The sequence below is a fragment of the Megalobrama amblycephala genome, linkage group LG17 (assembly GCF_018812025.1).
Source record: "Megalobrama amblycephala isolate DHTTF-2021 linkage group LG17, ASM1881202v1, whole genome shotgun sequence".
Taxonomy (NCBI): Eukaryota; Metazoa; Chordata; class Actinopteri; order Cypriniformes; family Xenocyprididae; genus Megalobrama; species Megalobrama amblycephala.
In genome coordinates, this window is record NC_063060.1 from 33018679 (window position 1) to 33038139 (window position 19461).

Below are 19461 nucleotides of genomic sequence, written 5' to 3' on the forward strand. Positions count from 1 at the left end.
ATTTAGAATAGAAAAAGTCATATATAGTATGTGTTCAAAGGTGCCCTAGAACTTTTTTTAAAAAGATGTAATATAAGTCTAATGTGTCCCCTGAATGTGTCTGTGAAGTTTCAGCTCAAAATACCCCATAGATTTTTTTAAATTAATTTTTTAACTGCCTATTTTGGGTCATCATTATAAATGAGCCGATTCAGGGCTACTGGCCCTTTAATTCTCCTGCTCGACGCCCACGGAGATCGCGCTTGCCTTGAACAGTGCATAAACAAAGCTTACACAGCTAATATAACCCTCAAATGGATCTTTACAAAGTGTTCGTCATGCATGCGGCATGCATGCGTCGGATTATGTGAGTATTGTATACTGTTATATTGTTTACATTGATTCTGCATGAGTTTGAGGCTATTCTCCGTGGCTAACGGCTAATGCTACACTGTTGGAGAGATTTATAAAGAATGAAGTTGTGTTTATGCATTATACAGACTGCACGTGTTTAATAATGAAAATAGCGACGGCTCTTGTCTCCGTGAATACAGTAAGAAACGATGGTAACTTTAACCACATTTAACAGTACATTAGCAACATGCTAACGAAACATTTAGAAAGACAGTTTACAAATATCACTAAAAATATCACGTTATCATGGATCATGTCAGTTATTATTGCTCCATCTGCCATTTTTCGCTGTTGTTCTTGCTTGCTTACCTAGTCTGTTGATTCACTTGTGCAGATCCAGACATTAACTGGTTGCCCTTGTCTAATGCCTTTTATAATGTTGGGAACATGGGCTGGCATTATGCAAAATTGGGGCGTTCACCCCGACTGTTATGTAACAGTCGGTGTTATGTTCAGATTCGACTGTTCTTCGGAGGTCTTTTAAACAAATGAGATTCACTGAAATGAGACTCACTGTATGTCATTTCCATGTTCTGAACTCTTGTTATTTAACTATGCCAAGATAAATTCAATTTTTCATTTGCGGGCACCTTTCAATGTATATATTACAGACTACAGTTTGTCAGAACATCTGCTCAGTTTCATTTGCTCATTTATCAAACTGGATCTGAGACATACATGCAATATGACCATGCCATCCATGATTTTGAAAAGGAAGTTGTGGTCTGTGGATGAGTCATCTTATGTATGCCACAAGTTTGTGCAAAAGCTCCAAATGCAGGTGTTGCAGGAGGATGTGCTCATACAGCCCATGGCTGTCCTGGGGTCTTTTGATAAGGACACTGATTCTCTGTCTTTACTGTTTTTTGATTCACAGACAGTTTTGTCCTAACTAATGCCATGCTTTATCAGGCTGCTAAAATCATGTGCAAATAATTATTTCCCTCTTATTCTGGGCTTGAGGTCATCACTGTCATCAGGCAATACAGAAGTTATTCCAAGTTGATCTTTGCTCATAGGCTATACTAGAATTCATGTGATGAATATGAATCTTTTGAATATGAATATGAAACTTTTGTGACTAATGTTGTCAAAACAACACTTAATAAATAGAATATATAAATATATAGATATGTAGGTTCAAAAAGTCATTCAAAAATTCTCTAATGCTGGCTGCATGTTTTTTTTTTGTTTTGTTTTTTTGTCCACAAATACAGATAATAATAATAATAATAAATACAGTATTGTCATATATTATTACAATTTAAAATCCCCACCTTGGAATTATAAGTTTCTATCTGCATTCTGAGCAGTTTTAAGATATTGAGCTTCAAAGTTTTTGCATTCCATACTCCTCTGTGGATAGAGCCTTTTTGTTTTCTAAAAAAAAATCACATAATGTAAATAAGTTGTCACAGAATAAGAATATGTGAATAACTCAATTTTGACAAAAAATTCTTTATAATTCCAAGGTGACAAAATAGCTGTTCTATTTTAATATATTTTACATTTTAATTTATTCCTGTATGGCAAAGCTACATTTTCAGCATCCTTACTCCGGTCTTCATTGTCACATGATCCTTCAGAAATCATTCTAATGTGCTGATTTGCTGCTCAAGACACATTAATAGGTAATTATCATTGTTGAAAACAGTGCTTAATTTTAAAGTCCCCTTGTAGTCAATATTTTTATCCCTTAAAACTCATCTTTGATCACCAAAATTACATATTTAAACATTTTTGAAAAAAAAAAACTCTTAATGCCTTAAAATAGCTTGAATGTAACTCTCCACATCTTGCCTCATTTATTATACATGGATCTCTGAATCTGACAATTAGCCCCACCTCCACTCACTCACGCGAGCTCAAAGATCCACTCGGTCGATGCACAATGTTATCGCTCTTTACAACATCGGACACATAACAGTAATTAATATGATTAGCCTTTTGCTTGACTATATCAAACAGCTAATAATGTGTTGCTAATGTTACATAAACCATGTTCCCGTTCGCCATCTTAGGCTTTCACCTGGCTTCTTTTGAGACTCCCTTGTGTGGTCAGTTAATGATATGCTAAAACCCGCCCGCACGTTGACGTGATTGGTCACAAGGTAGTTTGTGACGTCACAAACACCAGCAAATTCAAACCGTGTTTTTGAAACTGTTTTTAGATCGCTGCTGTTTTAAAGAGAAAATACTCAGCAATGGTGTTGACTTATGAATTTGCACATGGTTTGTCTTAAAGCATATTAAAAAACACCACATAGACATATAAACAACATTAAAAACTTGATTTTCACCACAGGGGGACTTTAATAAATTGGTTCTCACAGTTCAAAATTCTCTTTTTGTGATCTACAGAAAAAAGTAAATCATATGTGTACAAATAATGACTTTGTTATTTGGTAACTTCGTTATTTGGTGCTCTGTCCCTTTAATGCCTGCAGCCACATTTATCTGATTACATGTGGTAAGCTCACATACATCTCAATAACTGCAGTTCTAAGACTGCAAAATGTTGTTTTCAATACATTGAGCAGATGTAAGGAAATTGTGTGGGTCAGCTCTCAGTGGGCCTGGCCTTACCAAGGCCTGGCCTGTTTGTGCAGACCCAGTCGTTATCTTACCTCCCTTACTGCATTATTCACCATGAGGTGACCAAGGGGAAGCTCTCTCTATCTATCTCTCTCTCTCTTACACACACACTCCCTCTCTCTCCCTGTCCTCCATTTTAAATGATTTTTGCCTTGCATCGAAGCACATTCCGCTTGACACAAAGACAAAGGACCTTGCACACATGTGCATCTCCTGAGTCCCTGGCAATATTAAACATTAATGCTAGCATAATTTCTGTGGTTCCCAAGGAGCTGAGGAGTGCAGGCCGGCAGTCATCAGTGAGTTATGTGTTTTTCCCAATGGCGAAAAGATTGTCAAAATCAATTGTGCACAGGGAAGTGAGATAACTCAGTGTTTAAAGCCGTGTTTAAGAGCTTAGCAGTAGGCTAGAGCAGGGCTAATTGTAACATACTTTGAGTTTTGCTTTGGTTTTTACTCAGAAAATGTTTATCCTAAAACTTTTCTATTTTAAAGTCCCCCTGTGGTGAAAATCAAGTTTTTAATGTTGTTCATATGACTGTCTGGTGTTTTTAACATACTTTAAGACAAACTGTGTGCAAATTCATCAGTCAATACTATTGCTAAGTATTTTCTCTTTAAAACTGCAGTGAACCCGCTGGTGTTTCTGATGTCACAAACTACCTTGTAACCAATCATGTAAACGTGTCGGCGTACTTTAGCATATCATTAACTGACCATGCAAGGGAGTCTCAAAAGAACATTATCCTAGTATATTTTTCTGTTGGTATGAAAAATCAGGCAGATTTAGCAATATGGCGGGTGTATGATGCATATTACGATGAACTATATGTAATATATAACATATATATGAACTATATGTCTCCACTTACATTCTGAGTTGTTCAAAGTGTTTCTAAAAGGATACAGATTGTTAGAAGACTCGTGAATGTGAACATGGTTTATGTAACATTAGCAACACATTATTAGCTGTTTAATAATGTAGTCAAGCAAAAGGCCTTAATTACCGTTATGTGTCCGACGTTGTAAAAAGCGATACCATAGTGGAGCATTTACCTCAGTAAGTTGACCGTGTGGATCTCATCTGAGCTCGTGCGAGTGAGCGGAGGTGGGGCTAATTATCATATTCATAGATCCGTGTATATTAAATGAGCCAAGGGTGTAGAGTTACATTCAAGCTATTTTAAGGTAATAAGAATTTTTTTTCACAGGAAAAAACATTTAAATATGTAATTTTGGTGATCAAAGATGAGTTTTAAGGGATAAAATTACTGACTACAGGGGAACTTTAATATATTTTAAAATGTAATTTATTCCTGTGATGGCAAAGCTGAATTTTCAGTGTCCCACGATCATTCAGAAATCATACTAATATTCTGATTTGGTGCTGATTATTTCTTATTATTAATGTGGAAAACAGTTGTGCTGCTTAATAGTTTTGTGGAAACCGTGATACTTTTTTCTCATTCTTTGATAAATAGAACTTTTTTGTCTTTACTTTCACTTTTGATCAATTTAATGCATCCTTGCTGAGTAAAAGTATTCATTTCTTTAAAAAAAAAATCCCTTACTGAAACATATGAGCAATCAGATGTGTGAGTGCACATTTCTTTGCATGTGGATGAACCTGCGCGTCCACCTCAGGCCTCGCTCACGCACGCCGCCCATTCTGTCAGTTCGCCAGCTGCATGAGTGAGCAGATTCTACATTTAGCCAGCCATTATTTATGTGCTGCGTAGACCCGGCCCCACTGAGCACGGCAAGACACTTTAACATCAAAGCCAAATGAGCAGGGCCTCCACTTTCCCGTAGGAACATGCTCTTTTGATTCCGTTCTATCTCTACCCCTCTCCTCCACGTTCTCTCTCTGTGTCGAGTGTTTCCCCTCACCCCAGCGCCAGCTTCCAGGGTCACCTGACGCAGAGCAGGGGCCTGCCGAGGGTTGGTGTCTCCTCCCGGGCCTGCCGTGCCTGTGAATTACAGCGCCGTTCCACGTTATTAAACATGACACTCCAGCAAGATAATGGAGGCTTTCTTCATCCCCATTTGAAATCCTAATCTCATTTCTTTGATTAATAGGCACTGATCTGCATATCAAGGGCTCTTGTTAATTTACTCCAGCAAAACCCCCATTTTTATGATGCACTTGCAAAAGAGATCGAGAGAGATTGTGAGGGGGGGTAGTGCCCATATCAGTGCTCCCAGTCTCTGCCCTCCTCCTCCTCATGGTGATATGATGCATGCGGAGTGAGATGAAAGTGCTGGGGTATAAACATGGGGGCAGCGCTTTTGAGTGATATGATGTCTTTTTGTGGATGCAGATCTCTTCTCGATCATCACTGCAGGTTCCTCATTCCACACAGCGCATTATGTGAGAAGAGACAACGCCCCTCAATTCTGCTTCCTGAACATTTCAAATCACAAGGAAGAGTGCCTTCATTTCATCACAGGCCTTCAGCAGTTTTCAAAGACCTTGCGCACATATCCATTATTCCCTTTTATGTTATATAGCAGTACTTCTAACATTCACTCTCTCTTCCTGTATGGAACCTCAGAACCGGCCGAATGATGACGTTACTATATAAGCTTTCCTCAGATAAACCAAGTACACTACACTGCATTCTTTGTTTATGAGTCTTAAAAACATATTTTAATATCCAAAGTAATTTTATTCAGTGGTATCACAGGTTGCTCTTGATGTAATCGTCAAACTTTTTATATATTGTATTGAATATAATTCATAGCAATGAATTCACACAAGATATTTGTAAATAATCAAATATAAATTTATTGCATGGGGAAATTAAAGTGGAGAGTTTTATGAGTCTTGAGGGAATATCTTATTGTTAAATCAAGAAGCATTTTCTTGAAAAGTAAAAATTATTTTCTTGTTTTCAGGAAAAATAAATCAAAATTAAATGTTTTTCCTTAAAACAAGCAAAATAATCTGCCAATGGGGTAAGCAAAATAATCTTATTTCAAACCAAGAATAAGCTATATAATCTTGTTTTCAGTTTGGACTAAGATTATTTTGCTTACCCCATTGGCAGATTATTTTGCTTGTTTTAAGGAAAAACATGCTTAATTTTGATTTATTTTTCCTGAAAACAAGAAAATAATTTGTTCTTGTCAAGAAAATGCTTCTTGATTTAAGAACTTTAAGATATTTTAACTAAAAACAAGACAAAAATTCTAAGAACAGCATTTTTTTGCAGTGCACCTGCAAGACTGCATTCATTTGATCAAAAATACAGTAAAAACAATAATATTGCAAAATATTACATTTTAAAATAACTGCTTTCTATGTTAATATGTTAATATTGTAATTTATTGCTGTGATTAAAGCTGAATTTTTAGCATGATTATTCCAGTCTTCAGTGTTACATGATCCTTCCATTCTAATATGCTGATTTGGTGCTCAAGAAACATTTCTTCTTTTTCTTCTTCTTCTTATTATTATTATTACTATTATTATTATCAATATTGAAAACAGTTGTGCTGCTTAATATTTTTGTGGAAACTGTGATAAATTTTTTTAGGATTCTTTGATGAATAGAAAGTTCACAAGAACAGCAATTATTTGAAAGAGTTTTTGTTAGCAATGTGTAAAAGTTTTAACTGTCACTTTGAGCAGTTTAACGCTAAGTAAAAGAATTACTTTAAAAAAAAATCTTACTGTCACAATCACCAGCTGTAGTGCATTTAATAGCCACCAGGGGGCACTCCAACCCAGACTATGGTCATTCCCTCAAGGACTACATTTCCCATAATCCATTGCTGGGACTCATCATGCCTGATTACATTAACCTGTTGCTCATTATCTTGTTAGTATCTGCCTATTAGTGATGCGCGGATTGCGGTTATATCCATAGACGCTGTGGATAATCCGCGGGTCGGGCGGGGAAAAATAAAAAATAACATTCCAATTATTTGCGGGTGGGTGGCGGCAGAATGAGAGATAAATCATGAACGTCTTGATTTTAATAAAGACACAAACTCTCATTTCACGGTAAAACGCAATGAACACGCTTACTTTCGTTTTCAAAAACAGCACATCTCTTCACTTGTTAAGCAGCAATGGAGGCAAAACAGATCCGAGAGAAATTTCAAAAAAGGAGAATTAAGAACAAAGGGAAGGAAAGAAAAGTAACATGTCGTAGTGTTTTAGTGAAGTAGTTAACTAGGACCAATCAAGTGTAGGGTATGTGATATGTAACGGCTGTAAAACACTGTAGCTATATGAAAATAAACTAATAAAGCCTATCCAACCTTTGCTTGGGCTGAACACATTTAATAACTTGGGAAGTTGCAATGATGGAAACAATGACATTCCAATTTAAGTTTGAAGGGAGTAAAAAAAAGAAGTAAAAAGTAAAGCCTCTATTAAAGAAAAGTAATTTTGCCAAAAAAGACCTTTTACTTTAAATATAAATTAATTTAAAAGCAGCCTAATTCAGTGTAATATTTTACCATATCGTGACGTTTAACACTGAGAATTTGAATAACTGTAATATGACGATTGGGTGCGGATATCTAAATCAGAGAAAATTATATGTGCGGGTGGGTGGCGGTCAGATGACAAATTTTTAAAAGCAGATTCGGATGACGTTTGAGGTGATCCATGCATATAAACCTGGTTCATGTCATTCATTGCGAAGTCTTGTATGTGTCTTTCTGCATTTCTGAGCACTCCTTTGGCTGCCTGTTCTTTGGTTTGGACCCTCTTTGCCTGTTTTTGGATTTACCCTGTTTGCCTGTGTTCTGTTATGTTTTGGACTGTTTACTCTGTTTATGACCTTTTACTGATTACGTCTTTGGATTACCCTTTCAAAAAACTCCTGTGTTTGGATCCTCAGTTCATGACATTAATTACATTACTAACCCCAAAACTATTTATTTATATTTGTAAGGAATGTCATTCTATTTTAGATAGACAGGAAAAAATAAACTGGTTAGAGAATTTTAAAAACATATTTTAACAGATTAAACTTCTTTGCTATCTCGTTTCCAATGTAAATGGATTTGTTGATTTTAATGGAAGCAATCTTGCTTTGTTTTGCAAGTTTTAGGTCCTGTGTAAACATGCAGAACTGTTCTAGATCAGGCACTAGTCTAGCACCAGCATGCTGTTGGTGTAAAGAAAGAAAGAAAGAAAGAAAGAAAGAAAGAAAGAAAGAAAGAAAAAAAAGGCACATGTGACCTTTCCAGCCCATTGGAGCCATCCATGGTATGAGATGCCTAGGGCTCCTCAACATCTGATCCTCCACCTGAAGGCCTCGACAGGCAAAAAGGGCCAATAATAACACTCCTCACTCAAACAGGGAGTGATGCTCATTCTCAGTGGTACCGTTTTTAGGTCTCAGTGGCGCAGGGGAGCTGCATGTTGGTATGTTCGCATGTCTGAGGAGCGGAAGGGCTGGAGCTGAAGCTTGTGAGGAATGCAGACGTTGTCGAGAGAAACTCCTCAACCGTTCTGAGCCTTCCAAGCATGTGGAGAGACTGGTGGGGGAGGGATGCTGCCTGTCTTCTCCCCCCGGAGGCTGAACTCCAATCTGAGAACTAACTATTGTTTTGCGTACCTTCATCTAGAGCACCGTGATTATCCCTCTCTTGCTGGAAACGTAACGACACTTCACCTATCAATGGTTCATCTTTCAAGTATGTCTCCATCTGAATGTTCTCTGATTTGTTTTGGTTTTCAGGCGCAGTGAAGAGAACAGGTAATGGTCATGCTGTTGGCTGCTTTGCTGAGGAAAAGGGCCCTTGATAGCCAGATGAGACATTTATGGAACAATCAGGACAAAAGATGCCGTTTGTGTCATTACAAAAGGATTCTTTACACTTTACCTATTGTCACTTCCATTGTGAGTATCAGAGAAATGCAGCCATTAGCTCTTTTTGAAATCTGAAGCATAAACAAAGAAAAGATGTTCAGCTGTCTGTCCATCTTTGACAACAAAGACCAATCTGTATATTTCTTTTGTAAATGACAAACAACACCAATTTAATGGTGTGTTTGTGTACATCTTAAAAATGAAGCGTGTAATTTCTGTAATTTTGGAAGTGCAAAAATAACGACGGGTCTGCCATTAATCGACAAACAAATAGTTCCGCCCCCAAATAGTCCCACGCGTTTCTGTGATGGGCTGGTCAGAATGCTCAATAAATATTAAATAATATTAACAGAGTACAAATAGAGTACAAATATTAGATAAATATACATAATACATAATAAATATACACAGTACACACACGTTATGCGTTTAATCGTTTGACAGCACTATCTGTACATTAAACTGGGATAGCAAAAAGTATTTTCACATCATAAAATTACCCACAGAGTTACTGTTCGGTTCACTGACATTCACATGAAAAACAAGAGATGCTATTAAGATGCTTTTAAATGATGTACAGCTTTCCTTGTCTTCATTCGTGGCTCATAGCCAGAGGTATGATAAGGTAATTAACCAGCTCATTTCAGGAACACCTCAGAGGGACTTAAAGCCAGACAATGGCTAATTTACGGGTTAATTATTAAGATGGGGGAAAGGTAAACATCGTAAGAATCAATTTGCCAGCTCCCAGTGCACTGGAGAATCCTGGGGAAATCTGTTCAAAGATGCTTCACAGCAGACAAAACAACGGATGGGCTCGCAGCCACAAAGCTGAAGATTGCTATGAAATAAATGGAGGGTGGGCTCTTCTGGCAGCACAATCACAATTATGTCTGCTCAGACATCAAAATCTTGAAGGTGGTGTCGTACGGCCAGGCGAAGCTGTCTCGTAAAAGATGCTCCTCTGAGAACAGATGTTACAGACCAAGTGCAATACAGCTGACAGTTTTACCTCGTAAATAAAGCCAAGAGATATCTGTCGCTCCGAGATTATGCTTTTAATCAGACTCTTCCACAGCAGCTGAATGTTAGAAATTATAAACAGCTCTTTAATAGGCCCATTCACGTGTCATTAAGGTGGAGATGACATTGTCAAAGAAAGGTCTATTGGGGTTCTGTCTGTTTGATGATGCAGAGGCTGGCCACCTCGAGAGAAACCCATTTTTGTGATCTACGAGTCTCGGAATTGTGATTATAATCACATTGCAGTATGTGAAAATAACCTGTTTAAGATAATTAATGGGTGAGTCTTCTGTGTGACTGACACTCTGAGCATAAATAACCTGGAAATATTCGTAATAACCATGGCAACGGAGAGGTAATTGCTAGAAAGTTCTCTTCTCTGAGATGTGATTGGAAGAAAAGGATGAAAAAATTAGTCCTTGCTCACATTTAAACCTCCATTAATTGTATGCATTGTGTGCATTTATTTGTCACAAAAGACAGTCTCAGTCTCACGGGGGCCCTTTCTTGCGGTCAGAATAAGGGCAATTAGCCTTAAGGCTTGTGAAATGTTTTCCTCTTGGAAAAAAAAGGAGTCAGATTTGACCAAGTGCACAGATAAGGGCAGTGAAAATTATGTCAAGTGCCAGCTTTTAAAGCTGTTTAAATGAAAGTTTCCTTTCTCTTGATTAAAATGTCTGTCTTTCAAAACATTTTGTCCTCATAACCAGATCTTTTTTTAAATTGTCAGTCAGAGTGACAACCCCTAATCACATAGCATGCTGTTATTTGGTGTCCAATAGTTTCAAACATATATATATATATATATATATACACACACACACACAATTCAGGCATAACATTATGACCACCTTATAATATTGTGTTGGTCCCCCTTTGGCTGCCAAAACAGCCCTGACCTGTCAAAGCATGGACTCCACTAGACCCCTGAAGGTGTGCTGTGGTATCTGGCACCAAGATGTTAGCAGCAGATCCTTTAAGTCCTGTAAGTTGCGAGGTGGGGCCTCCATGGATCGGACTTGTTTGTTCAGTACTTCCCACAGATACTCGATTGTATTGGGATCTGGGGAATTTGGAGGCCAAATCAACATCTCAAACTCCTTGTTGTGCTCCTCAAACCATTCCTGAACCATTTTTGCTTTGTGGCAGGGCGCATTATCCTGCTGAAGGAGGCCACAGCCAGGGAATACCATTTTTTAATGAAAGGGTATATGTTCTGCAACAATTAGGTGGTACGTGTCAAAGTAACATCCACATGGATGGCAGGATCCAAGGTTTCCTATAGCAGAACATTGCCCAAAGCATCACACTGCCTCCGCCGGCCTGCCTTCTTCCCATAGTGCATCCTGGTGCCATGTGTTCCCCAGGTAAGCGACGCACACGCACCCGGCCGTCCATGTGATGTAAAAGAAAACGTGATTCATCAGACCAGGTCACCTTCTTCCATTGCTCCGTGGTCCAGTTCTGATGCTCACTTTTGGCACTTTTGGTGGTGGACCCTGACTGGTCTGTGGCTATGCAGCCCCATACGCAACAAACTGGGATGCACTGTGTATTCTGACACCTATCTATCAGAACCAGCATTAACTTCTTGAGCAATCTGAGCTACAGTAGCTCGTCTGTTGGATCGGACTACACGGGCCACGTGCATCAATGATCCTTGGCCGCCCATGACCCTGTTGCCGGTTCACCAATGTTCCTTCCTTGGACCACTTTTGATAGATACTGACCACTGCAGACCGGGAACACCCCACAAGAGCTGCAGTTTTGAAGATGCTCTGACCCAGTCATCTAGCCATCAATTCGGCCTTTGTCAAACTCGCTCAAATCCTTACGCTTGCCCTTTTTTCCTGCTTCTACATCAACTTTGAGGACAAAATGTTCAGTTGTTCATATATATATATATATATATATATATATATCACAAAACAGAGTTGAACTACATTTTTTCAATCAGAGTTGATTAGACCTATTCCATTTTAAAGTAATGCATTACAATATTGCGTTAATTTCTATAAAAATAACTAATTGTGTTACATAGTTACTTTTTATAGAAGGTAATACATTATGTTACTTTTGCGTTAAACATAGGGGTGTGACGAGAGAGACTCGCGAGACTAAACTGTGACGAGATTTCTCGTCGAGGCGAAAAGTAGTCTCGTGATGTTGCCATGACAGAGTGTTAGGATGATTAGGAAAGAATATGCCACCTCTACGTTTACATTATGCGTCCACTGTCGTTTTGCTTTGTATTTAAATAAAAAAAAAACATTTAATTCAGTTGGATAACGGTCGCCGCCGCTCCATATTTACAGAGTACGCGCGACCGTTGAAAGTGAAAGTAAACGCGCGCGCGCATTCAAACGTGATTTCAATACCCCGCATTTTGAAAGCGGCTCCCTGATGAATGCAGATATCTCTCAATATGAAAGCTATTTTAGGCTGGGCAGTGTAGTTGTAACCATCTCTCAGCTCTGTATCAAAGAAAAATTTGGTCTTATTTGATCTTTGAATATTGAGAGAGTGCGATTATGGTTGCACTTATTGTAAAGTGTTACCATAAAAATGAATAACAGTTTTCTCTTCTTATTATTTACTAGTACAAACAATAAGGTTTCATTTGTTAACATTAGTTAATGCACTGTGAACTATCATGAACTAACAATGAATGACTATTTTTATCAACTAACAAAGATTAATAAATACTGTAGCAAATATATTGCTTGTTGTTAGTTGATGTTGGTTAATACATTAATGTTAATAAATGAGACCTTATTGTAAAGTGTTACCATTTTTATTTATACTGTTTTTATTTCTGTGATCAGATTATGGAGAGGAGTTCAGTTAGGAGGTCAAAAGCTGTAGAAGCTCATAATTCATGAACAGTAAGATCTGAAGAGACTGAAATCATACAGGAGGGAAGTCAGTCAGTTGAGTTAGTGGCAAAACCTTTTACATTACTTGAGTATTGTTGTCTTTTACTGCATATGATAATTCAGTCTCAGAAAGTAGAACTGAAATGACATTCATTACAAAATGATTAGTTAAAACATTTCAAATACACCTGCAGAATATTTTTTCTAGTCATGTATTTCGCCATCTTGTCTCGTCTCGTGAACTCAATCTCGAGTCTCGTCTCGTCTCGTGAGATACTGGTCTCGTCACACCCCTAATTTGAACCTTACGATTTCTCTCAACATGAGGACAGGAGAGGAGTCAGTCAATAAAACAAAGTAACTTATTTAAAAAAAGTAACTTATTTTGTTGTGCATTTAAAAGTAATGTGTTAGTTTACTAGTTAGTTAGTTACTTCTCACGTTACTTGTAATGCATTACCCCCAACACTGGTGAGGGGATTATGTTGATTCGAAGTGAATTCTGGGAACAGTTTCTGAGATTTATACTGTATGTTTGTGAGACTTAAAATCTCTCAAAACATTCGACAATGTGTAAAGAGACAAATTCATTATTGAGTTTGGTTTTTTAATAAATTGATAATGGTACTCTAAAAATCACAAATATTCACAAATATTATTAGCTATTTTTTTGTATACAATATATTGCTTAGGTTCACTGTAAGATTGAATAAACTGCATAGGAAACATATTTTGGGTGACGCTGGAACCAAAATCGACAATCTTTTTTTCTTTTTTCAAACAAACTCAAGAGGAACAATGCATAATTGGGGTAAAATTGTATGTTTAATTTGTTTGTTTAAATGATTCATTTTACTATTTAATTAATTAAAACAATACGAGCTCATCATGGGATTGCCTGACAGCAAAGGATATGTATATCTTAATTTAGGGTAAAATATTATTTTCTTAATCACTATTTTTATTGGTCCTTGTAAGTATTGAATGATCTAGAAGTATATTTATAATTATTTCTATTTTCTGCCAACCAGGCTTATAACTGAGCTGCTGCAGTGCATTATGGGATTCCCTTCTCTGCGAAGGATGTCAGGTCTTTCTGTCGCTGGAGCCCACACAAGGGATTCTGTGAAGCTGACTCCTCTGTAAAGCATGTCCTCGCTCAACCACACAACAACAGGTTTGAATCATGCAACACAGCGAGGCGCTGGAATCTTGTGATTAATAAAGATATCATTCAAGCCTGCATTCTCTTTGCTCTGTACAGGCGAAGGAGAATTCCTGGCATGCAGGCGAGTGGGAACGCTCAGTGTGAGCTAACGCAAGGTAGACGTGGAGAATGCTGAGTGAATGGCACCATGTTGGAGGAATGGTGGCCAGAAGCACAGAGAACGAGATCACCCGGATACTGCTCATTCCTGCTCTGATACTGTGCACTTGGGCTATGTCGTCTTCCTTTGTTGTGCAGCAGTCTGTGCATACAGTCATGCGGTACTCAAACAGCATGTGTGATTGCCACCCATCACAGAACAGCTAATATTCTGGTTTCTGTGGAGGAGAGGGGCCGTTTTGAGGTCCTGCAGTGCCCCACCTCTCTATGGGGGACAGTGGAGGGCTTTGTTCCCCTCTCATGCCTTGCATTCCCCATGCAGCCAGGCCCATGTGCAAGGCAGAGTTCATAGAGTGGGGACAGGAGCCTTTTCTCTTCTGCTAAATCCAGCCCCAGGCACACCCATTTAACACAAAATGAACCTACGATTCCGGGATCCCTATAATTAAATAAGAACAGCCTGAGACAATGAGAGCAGAGTGGGATGCTGTAAGGTGCTGGATGGATGTTTGGGTGGGGATTAATATACGCCTGGCAGCAGGAGGCACAAATATTGTATAATATCCTTTTGGCTTAGTGAGTATGACACAGAATCACACATGAATTTAGCTACTGATTGTTGTTTTTTCAAATATCCGGTTCCCTACATATCAATTAATTTACAGTAAGGCCGGAGATACTGAAATCCTGAAGCTGCTTCATTGTGTAATACAAGACAGTTGATACAGGAAGCTTAAAGTTGCAATGAATTGGAAGTGGCGACAAATCTCTTCTTCTGTATTGTATACAATCTTAAAATAAAGATTCTTTATTTGCATCTATGGTTCCATGAAAAAAAGGTTCTTTATGGCAGAAAATAGTTCCTCAGATAATTTAAATGCTCTTCACACTGAGACAAAAAAGTTCTTAAAGGATTAGTTCACTTCACAATTAAAAATTCCTGAATTTACTCACCTCAATGACATCTAAGATGTTTATGTCTTTCTTTCTTCAGTCGAAAAGAAATCATGGTTTTTGAGGAAAACATTCCAGGATTTCTCTCCATATTGTGGACTTCAACGGCTACCAATGGGTTGAAGGTCTAAATTGCAGTTTCAGTGCAGCTTCAAAGGGCTTTGCACGATCCCAGCCGAGGAATAAGGGTCTTATCTAGTGAAACGATCGGTTATTTTCTAAAAAAAAAAAAAAAGTATATACTTTTTAACCACAAACGCTCATCTTGCACTAGCTCTGTGATATGCCACGCATTACATAATCAAGTTGGAAAGGTCACGCGTGACGTAGGTGGAAGTACCGCAGCATGGTGAAAAACTCAATCTCATTTTCTTCTCCAACTTTAAAATCGACCGACATCGTTGTTTTACCTTTTTTGTAAAGGCCGTTTGACTTAGTCTTTGCACATTCGCTTTGTAAATACTTGCTCAGTACCTCCGCCTACGCCACGTGTGACCTTGCCATCATAATTATGTAATGCGCGACACATTGCAGAGCTAGTGCTAGACGAGCATTTGTGGTTAAAAAGTATATTATTATTTTTTTACATTTTTTTTTTGGAAAATGGTTGATCGTTTCGCTAGATAAGACCTTTATTCCTCAGCTGGGATCGTGTAGAGCCCTTTGAAGCTGCATTTAAATGGCAATTTTACCTTCAACCCATTGGTAGCCGTTAAAGTCCACTATATGAAGAAAAATCCTGGAATGTTTTCCTCAAAAACCTTGATTTCTTTTCGACTGAAGAACAAAAGACATGAACATCTTGGATGACATGGGGGTGAGTAAATTATCAGGAAATTTGAATTCTGAAGTGAACTAATCAAAATTTTCATTTACTCACCCTCATGTTGTTCCAAACCTGTATGATTTTCTTTCTTCTGTTGAACACAAAAGATATTTTAAAGAATGTTGGTAACCTGACAGTTGATGGTAGCCATTGACTTCCATAGTAGGAAAAAAATATTAATGGAAGTCAATGGCCACTGTCAACTGTCTGGTTACCAACATTCTTTAAAATATCTTTTGTGTTCAACAGAAGAAGAAACTCATACAGGTTTGGAACAACATGAGGGTGAGTAAATGATGACAACGTTTTCATTTTTGGGTGAACTTTCCCTTTAAATGGCATTGTTGTGACTTTTTTTTTAAGAGTGGGGCGGGACTTGGTTCTATGCATTGGTTGTTGATTGGATTTGGGATGTGGTCACTGCACTCAAAAATGGAAGCAGATGAACATGTGCTTACAGAGGCAGGGTTTAAATGAATAAAATGATTGGAGAAGTCCAGCATACTTCACCAGAGAGTTTGTTGGTTTCACTGGAAGATTCATTTCATGACTGTTCCGCCTCAATCACTTCAGTCTTCATGGAGTGAACTTCTTACTGTACCTAGATTTCGTCTAGCTTCAATGGGTGGCAGGTCATTTTCCGCCATTGCACCAAAACTATGGAACTCTATACCACTGGCATTAAGAACAATAACCTCACTCTCTGTATTTAAATCACAACTTAAAACCTACTTGTTTACCCAGTAGTATCAGTCATAACATGTTCTTTAGACACTCTCTTCATCTTACAACCAGCTGTAATTCTCTCTATGTATTTTTGTTCTGTGTATTTTACGTTGCATCTACTATTCTTTGTTTGTCACTTATTGACACTATCCTTTTCCTGTTGTTATTTATACTATGTTATGTATCTCTGTTTTCTGTAATTGTACCATGATATGCAACTGCAATCATTTCTATCCCTGGACTGGGCAAATGTCTAGTGTCCACTTAACTGATTAATTGATTGTGAAATGACTGTTTATGATAATCTGAATTTACTGTCTATTATGTCAATGCTTTTGTAAAGCGTCCTTGAGCTTGGGAAAGGTGAAATATAAATTAAACATATTATTATTAATATTATTATTATTATGGCATTTTGATTAAAAAAGTACTTATATGGATGAATCATTCACACTGAGATCTATAACATGCATTTAGAAAATAGATATGTTGAATTTTCATTTCATGTTGACTTTAACAAAAAAAAAAAAAAAAAGCCAGCTATAATTAGATAGGAAATGATATGATTAGCTAAATAACTGCTAACTGCTGCATTTTGTAACGTGGCTACATGTATATCTTTTCCTTGCTTGTGCTGTCAGATAGGGCTCTGGTTGCCGCTCTGTGATTGGCTGATTCTTTTTTGCTGAGAGAAGAGTGGGGAGTCGCCCCCAGGCCGCTGTTGTTACCTCCATCCAAAAGAATTGGAGCAGACATTTCAGGGCTGGCTGTGCTGCAAGCTCCCTGTAGAGGATTTGTTTAATGGAAATTTGGTGTAGGCAACATCCCCCAGAGGGACACTGAGCTGTAACAAATCACAAGGACGTGCGCAGAAATATGACATTTTACCCGCCACTGGCATCACTAATCATTAACACCACCATGTACTGGTGTACACGCACACATACACCACTGAAATAGCCTGTGAGTCCGCACACCTGCTCTTTCCTTCATTTTGTGTTGCCCATTAACGTGCAAGCAAAGGCCCTGACTGGTTTATCAAAATGCTTGAGGCATTGATGATCAATCTGAACAATTTGAAGCTGAGCTGCTGTTCATATTGTGTTTTTATAATATCAATTTTAATCATACAATAATACACAAAATAGATGTGCACTCAGTGGCTTTGTTCCGACACCTAGTGAGCTGCCTCACTGACTGCACAGGCAGCATCCTAACTGAAATGGGACCACATACCTGGCTGATTTAGGTACTTTTTTCTTTTTTTTTTTTTTTTACCATCAAATGAATTATAATTTATTTTTATTTTTTTAATAATCAACATTTCTCTTTCTTCAGCTGCAAGATTGTATTATGAGAAGTCACCTACCTTTTGGAACAACCTTTGCACCCCTATAACATCTTAAAATGTTGCCTACGGTGGCAGCTCACTGGGTTTTGTAACACAGCTAATATGTTGCATGCACCATAAAGCTAATGCAAGGAAGGAGGGGAAGAGATCAGATTAAGCTGAGGGGTGAAGCACCAACTGAGTTGGATAGTCTGTTGGGGAAGTTAAGGGTGGAGGAGTCAGCTTTGCATAGAGACGGTGGATGGGTGAAAGTGTCTGATGTAGACAGGAATGAGCTCCGACAGCTCCACTAAGGACAGAGGAAGGAGCTTATTTCATGGCTGATTTGTTTTAATATCTGGAGCAACAGCAGGAGAGTGTGGGATAGAGGCACAGAGCGAGGGATCGAAGGCAGTGGAGGAGTGCAGTTCCAGGGGGGAGCTGTAAAAGGAGAGGAAGAAAGGGAGAGTGTGCGGAACTGAGGAGACAAGATAGGATACAGAAACAAAGGGGGAGGACTAAGTGTTGCCAGGTGGCCAAGGCCAGTGAGAACATGTGAAAGAACTTGGAGATAGAGAAAGAGCTTTTTGCAAATTACTCACCCTCATGTCATTCCACACCCGTAAGACCTTTGTTCGTCTTCAGAACACAAATTAAAGGGTTAGTTCACCCAAAAATGAAAATTCTGTCATTTATTACTCACCCTCATGCCGTTCCACACCTGTAAGACCTTCGTTAATCTTCGGAATTATGCTCCGATGCTTCATGAAGCAGTGTTTTGAAATCGGCCATCACTAAATAAGTCGTTATTTTGGGTTTTTTTGGCGCACCAAAAATAATCTCGTCACTTTATAATATTCATATTGAACCACTGTACTCACATGAACTGATTTAAATATGTTTTTAGTACCTTTATGGATCTTGAGAGAGGAAGTGTCCATTGCTCCCTATGCAGGCCACACTGAGCCATCAGATTTCAACTAAAATATCTTAATTTGTGTTCCGAAGATTAACGAATCTCTTACGGGTGTGGAACGGCATGAGGGTGAGTAATAAATGACAGAATTTTCATTTTTGGGTGAACTAACCCTTTAAGATATTTTGATGAAATCTGACAGGTTTTTTTTTATCCTTCTCTGAAAGCGAAACTACCACATTCAAGGTCCAGAAAAGTAGTAAAAACATTAACTATTTGTTAAAATAGTCAACGCTGCTAAAGTGGTTCAACCTTAACGTTATGAAGCGACGAGAATACTTTCTGTGCGCAAAAACAAAACAAAAATAACAACTTTATTAAAGAATTTTTCCTCTTCTCTGTCAGTCTGTTACGCAGTTGGTGCAGTGCTGCATTTCTGTGTTTATGTCCGAATGCAGACACCTGCGTCAGCATCACATGCATGCCTCGCGCTGCTCACGTGACCAATACTGAGCCGCTGTTCGGATGTAGAACCTGGAAGCACTGCAACAATAGCGTAGCAGAATGACAGGGGAGAGATGAATTTATTGAATGAAGTCGTTATTTTTGTTTTGTTTTTGCGCACAAAAAGTATTCTGGTCACACCATAACATTAAGGTTG

General features: G+C 38.2%; 2 long non-coding RNA genes across 2 annotated transcripts in view; one reads left to right on the forward strand and one right to left on the reverse strand.

The window, feature by feature from the left end:
* LOC125251686 overlaps positions 1-19461 on the reverse strand; it is a 258619-nt gene that overhangs the window by 1752 nt on the left and 237406 nt on the right. The gene's annotated exons all lie outside the window — the stretch shown is intronic.
* LOC125251684 lies at positions 296-15021 on the forward strand. Its single transcript, XR_007181062.1, has 4 exons — positions 296-346; positions 8691-8852; positions 13753-13898; positions 13986-15021. It is a non-coding gene; the product is annotated as an uncharacterized LOC125251684 (long non-coding RNA).